Genomic DNA, 6304 nt, shown 5'->3' on the forward strand with positions numbered 1-6304 from the left:
CGGGGGAAGGCAGCAGTACCTGGCTGTATGGCCAAAGAGGAGGCAGTTTTTGCATTGGGGAATCTCCCTTCGGCCCTTTGCCTCTCGACGCGTTCCTCCTGGCTGCCTAGGACCTTAATTTTAAGTATTTCATCATGTTTATTGTCATTATGTTTGTTAATTTCAATTAAAAAGACATTCATTGGCCTCTTAGTTCTGTAGTTTGTTAGTCTTTTGATGTATTTTGTCTCAAATCCTAGCTTTTTCAGGTCACGACGGATAGCTTCGCATTCAGTGGAGTGGTGTAGATTCAAGATGGCAAGTCTAGCACCTCGTTCCCATCTGTGAGTAAAAAAGGCAAATTTGTTTGCCTCCAGGGTAGCTTTTATTTTGCCATAGGTGTCCATTGTTTTGGCCGTGATTTGAGTCAGGCCGTTACTCAGCCGGGCCAGGTGATAAAGGGAGAGAATTTCCAATTCTCTCTTTTTTTTTACTTGTATGGCCGCAGTTGCAAAGCCAAGTGGTTGGCTCCCGAAGGAGTCAACCATCTTTTATTGTATTTCGCCCCCTATCAGGAAGCATATACAATTACAATAAAAACGAGCTTAGAAATAATTTACAATGGCTTATTAATAGTGTGAATGATTAATATATAAGACATAATGTTTGTTGGGTGTTACTGGTAGGACAAAAAAAAAATTGTGGGAAATTGACATGGGAAATTTTTTACAGGCAAGTAAATAAATGCTCAAATAAAGGATCAAGAACAAGTTGCAAGCTGCAATAATTATAAAGAATATAGTATTTACAAATATTGTTCATTAATAGTGATTAGTATAATTGTTTCTTGCAGGTTATCAGTTCGAATCATATCGATTCATGGCGTCATTGCAGTTGGCAAAATCTTTGAGGCAGCGCTCTTATTGTCAGGAAAATTCCCTCTTATAGGCAAGAAGTGAGTAACATGTGTTGTTTTTTTTGTCATAGGCAAACATTTCGGCTTATTTCTGTCTCTCTTCTCGGATTGGACTATGTGAGACCCCAGAACAATGTATGCGTGCCCTTCAGCCCCAGTATTGGAGGTTTTGGGCCGTCAGGAGAGCTTGTTTGCCTGTGGAGTGGCAGCACAGTAGGCTAGCAATTGGTGCGCGGCACTGGAGAAGCATCTGTTCCATCTACAGGCTCGTTTGGAGGAAAATAACTAGGAGCGGGAGGGCCAAATCCCTTCGGCCGCAATGTAGTGCTCGAGCAGGCATTGCTTGGATGATAGGTCCATATAGACTGCCTGCTGGCCAGGCCTGGTACAGGCTGGCTGAAAGCGGGAGGGCCAAGTCCCTTTAACCGCTGTATGGAGATTTTGTCAAGGTCAGCTGGCTGAAAGTCAGTAAGTAAAGAATTAGCAGTTTTTTGCACCTTCATGGGTGGTAATCTCTCATTATTTTTTGTTTCAGCTTCTATGCTACTTTCAATCTCATTCAGGAGCTCGTTTTCAACTCGCTCAAGATTTTTTGAGAGTTGGTCATCATTAAGGGTGAATCTTGAGTGGAGGCAGGACAAGTCGCTGGATTTGGATTGGCTGGCCCTTCAATCGCTCTTCTATGTACGCGCGATTTCGTGTGCCTCTTTTAAAATCTCGAAACAGGCCGTTGATCACGTGTCCTTCCATGCGCACAACAGGTTTGTTTAGTTTCGATTTTTCCTCCTTTTGTTTTTTGAGTTCGTTTCTCTCAATAATTTTTTGGCATCTTAGGTGGCAATCGAATCTGATGAGAGATGGGGCGCCATCAAAATGGGCCGTCGCCTCCCGCATTGCATGCCGATCTAGATGAGTAGTTGGAGATTGCTGCTGCTGTGTGTCAACGGAAGATGAAGTCCTTAGCTGGGAGGCCTGTGCTGCTGGGTGGTGCTGCTGGACGACCATTTGATGCTGCTGCGTATCCATTTGCGGTGAGTATTGAATATTTGCTGTCATTGGTGGAGCTGGAATGTCAGATTGCTGCTGCTGAGTGTCAGCAAAAGATGAAGCCCGTAGCTGAGAGACTTGTGCTGCGGACTGATGCTGCTGGCCTGCCAGTTGATGCTGATTCATCTCCGCCAATAGCTGAAGATGTTGTATATTAGCTGCATTTTGAGGAACTGGAATAGTTTTCTGCCGAGTGTCAGCAGAAGATGAGGCCCGTAGCTGGGAGGCCTGTGTTGCGGGCTGGTGCTGCTGACCAATAAGTTTATGCTGCTGCTGCGCCATAATTTGCTGTGAACATTGTATACTTGCTGCAGTTTGAGGAACTGGAGTCTGAGATTGCTGCTGCTGACTGTCAGCAGTGGTTGACGCCTGTTGCTGAGAGGCCTGTGCTGTGGGCTGGTGCTGCTGGCCATCTGATTGATGCTGCTGCTGCGTCGCCAATATCTGTAGATATTGTATATTTGCTGACATAGGAGGAGCTAGATTTGTGGATTGCTGCTGCTGTGTGTCGATAGGAGTTGACACCTGAAACTGACAGGCCTGTGCTGGAGGCTGACGCTGCTTTCCAACCACTTGATGCTGCTGCTGCATCGCCATTTGCTGTAGATGATGTATACTTGATGCAATTTGATGAACTGGAGTTGCTGACTGCTGTTGTCGTGTGTTTGCAGGAGATGACGCCTGTAGCTGAGAGGCCTGTGCTGCGGTCTGGTGCTGCTGGCCAGCTGGTTGATGCAGCTGCTGCAACGTTAAATGCTGCAGGTGTTGTGTGTTTGCAGTGCTTAGAGGAAACGTGGTTGTAGTTAGCTGTTGCTGGGTGCTATTTGTGGTAAGAAAGTTCTGTGTTGGTGCTGCACATTGCTGCTGGTTTGGCTGTTGAGTGAGATGAGGTGTATTTCGGGCTGCTACCATTTTCTCTAGTTGAATAGAGTATCTAGGCCAGGAGAGCCTTGTAGGAGTAAAGGGTTTTTCCAGAATATTCCTTACTTCTACATTTGGGTGTTCTAGAGTGGAGATAGCAATCTTACGCAAGCCAAGTCATATTTGAGTTCCATGGATTTAACATTATGTTTGTCGCGAATATAGGCATTTGTGCTGAATATATCCGAGTCCGTAATTTTTCTCAGCAGTTTGTTGTGCGTTCCACAGATTTGTTTGAATAGAGTTTCCGAAATAAGGCTGCCCCATACAGGAATAGCATACGTTAGAATGGAAACAATAATTTGCTTAAATATTGTGACTTTACATCTTGTGCTGAGGGAGCTCTTTACGCCAACAAGCCATTTTAGGCGATGATAGATAGCTTTAGCTTGAATACATAGGTGGTGACTCCTAGATATTTATATTGATTAGCGTTTTTTATAGGTTTTTCGTCGATTTTTATTAGGTAAGATCTTAGAGCAGGGGATATGTTTCGTTTTGTGTATAGGACACGAATAGTCTTATCATTATTTATCGTAAAGCACCATTTAGTTGACCATTTGGTGAATTCATTTAGGTATTTTTGCGTTTTCCTGATGGCCATGTAGGCATTTTTATCAGTAGATACGATTATAGTATCATCTGCGAACGTTGACAGTAGGATGTCAGGGTTCTTCTTGGTTTCACCTGATACCATGAGGAAGTCGTGTTCAAAGATATAATCAGGAATTGGCATGTCAGACGAATAAACATTGAAGAGAAGGGGTCCCAGAACACTGCCCTGGGATATTCCTGCAGTGATTTTGCCAATTCTGGAATATGTGTCATCTGTGCCCCTGACTGTGAACGATCTATCCTGCAGATAGCTTTCAAGAATCTTGAACAAGCAGTAAGGCAGGAGTTTGGCCAGTTTATTCAATAATCCTAAGTGCCACACTTTATCAAATTCAGTAATGTCTACAAATACAGCAGAGCTGTATTCTTTTTGTTCGAGTGATTTTTGTAGTAACTGTGTGACCCTTGCGAGTTGGTGTTCAGTGCTGTGGTTTTTACGAAAGCCAAATTGATGGTTTGGAATTGCTTTGCGAAAAGTTGAATACAAATTATATTGTTCACACCAAAGATTAAAAAGGGCAACGTTACAAGGTCAAGGACAATATCCAAACTATTCACACGAAATACGTTTTGGATGGCAAAGCAACGATTGCTTTCAAGAAGCCCTCACTGAATCTGTTGATTAAATGTGATCCCATTCAGCTGAAGGGATTCCTGCAGACGCTTAAACTGGGTATGGAAGGCAAGGATGTCATCAATTTGAGACTAAATACAGTCACTGCCATGGCACAAAAATCAAAGTTACAGACGAAAATGGCTATAAATCGTCACAGTGACTATCCCATCAAGGTCTTTCCTCGATATCTACAATCCCTAACAATAGACAATACGCAATTGGTTAAATTGAGCTATCATATATGCTCCTTACGGAATCTAACCCACCTGGATGTATCCAACAATAAGTTGCGTAAGGTAAGGAATTAAATGAAAAGACAACTTTTAGCATCTTCAAAACTAAATTTAAATTTCCAGTTACCTGTTGAACTGGGGAGATTACACTTGAGCAAGCTCGTCCTCCATGACAATAATCTGGGTGAAATGGACGATTGGTCATTTCTAAATGGCAGCAAATTACGAGACTCCCTGCGCGAATTGGATTTATCGGCCAACGATTTGACATGTTTGCCTTTGCCTGTGGTCAAGTGCCACAAATTGGTTAACTTGAATCTCAATTACAATAATTTGACTCATCTACCCTTTGCCATACGTCGCCTGAGAAGATTACGCTCGCTTTACGTGTCGGAAAACAAATTAAAATCCCTGCCAGCTGCCATAGATGATTTACGTATTGAAATCTTGGATGTTTGGCGTAATTCATTCAAGGGTCTCAATGTCTTGGAGGCTCATCGCCTGGCCTTTGCTTCCGATGCGGACGGAGCTTCAACTCATTCGCCTGAACCTCTCTGGCTTCAAGCTGTGGCCTAATATGAACTGCCAATCGATTCCCTGCCAGCCTTACTCATTAAACTAATTGCCGAGGCACCAAAATGTACCTGTGGCAAATTGTGCGATGCTTTAGACAAGAAGCACATTATCGAACGTGTTGGTCAACCGAAATTTGTAAATATTAAAAATCTTACCTATAGTCGAGAGCATATGATCTATTCTGATGTTGTCATATGTGGCAACAATTGTAGTATAAGCAACCAATGTAAGAACCTTTTCTCAGCTCTGATATTAGCCTATTATGCCAATGTGCCAAACAAAAAGTGGAATTAATAATTAAATATTATGAATAAGTAAATGAAAGAAAAAGCTGATAGTACTGTGATCTTGTTAATCTGTTTATAATATCTTTTAGCTCAAAAATGCTTCTAATCTTAGAGTCTCCTGTTTAGATTAACTTGGGATTTTGACCAGATGACTACCTATTGGATAAATGGAACTCAAGAACTTGAAATCAATTGGAATTGAAGAACATCACTCATCTTTATTTGGATCAACACGCAATTAATCTCAACTGAAAGGGCTTAAGGACTACAGGGCAACCTTCATCTTAAATAAATAGAAACGAAGATTTATTGTCATTATTCTTGAAGGAGGTATACATGTTTGTAGGAATGAAATCCTACATGAAATTGTAGGAAATCGGAATAATCTGCCAAAAGGTCCGAATTGTAAACAAATCTAGTACACTTAATTGATTTTTTGATATATAACAAATCCAACCCATGTATATTGGAAGTTGATTAGTTATTTGCCAATTAATCTATCTCAAATACTCTTGTTCATTGTTTCATCTCTACTAAATTAGAACTCTCTCCATTAAACATAATGTTTAAAGGTTGATTCATTGGGAAAACCTGAAAGGTAGGGTGCCTGAAAGGTTTTGATACAACGAATAATTACGAAAATTTTCAATTTAAGTGAATTTCAAAAATTTAAATGACGAACAAATGCTTTAAAATTTGTTAAACATCTTACATCTTGAGGGAGAACGAGAGAAAGGGAACTAAGGCAATTCTTTTGCCCTACACACACACATACACATATGACCATATAAAGACATTCACACACACGTCTACATCCCTTCCTGACTACACCTTCCTCCCCCGCCTTCTGTCCCTACGCAATCGTTTTTATCCTTATCATTCTGTATTTCTTGCCTATATATGGCTTACTTTTGGTTTCCTTTTGGGTTGCTTCTATGTTTTTTCATGTTAAGAGAGCACAGCTCGTTGTTTTTATTATTAAAAGCTGTGTGGCGTATGTGACTTGCATAAATGTGTGTTTTTTTTTTTGTTCTCTGTGAGTTTTTCTTTATCTGAGCTCACGAGCTTTTCCACATTTTCCTTTTTTGCTATCATTTTGCTTTTTACTTCCACT

At 41.2% G+C, this 6304-nt stretch overlaps 1 pseudogene; it reads left to right on the forward strand.

Annotated features, from left to right (window-relative positions):
• The first annotated feature begins 3816 nt into the window (after nt 1-3816).
• Nucleotides 3817-5229, forward strand: LOC124461475 (annotated as a pseudogene).
• The last annotated feature ends 1075 nt before the right edge of the window (nt 5230-6304 follow it).

The sequence above is a fragment of the Drosophila willistoni genome, unplaced genomic scaffold (assembly GCF_018902025.1).
Source record: "Drosophila willistoni isolate 14030-0811.24 unplaced genomic scaffold, UCI_dwil_1.1 Seg496, whole genome shotgun sequence".
Taxonomy (NCBI): domain Eukaryota; kingdom Metazoa; phylum Arthropoda; class Insecta; order Diptera; family Drosophilidae; genus Drosophila; species Drosophila willistoni.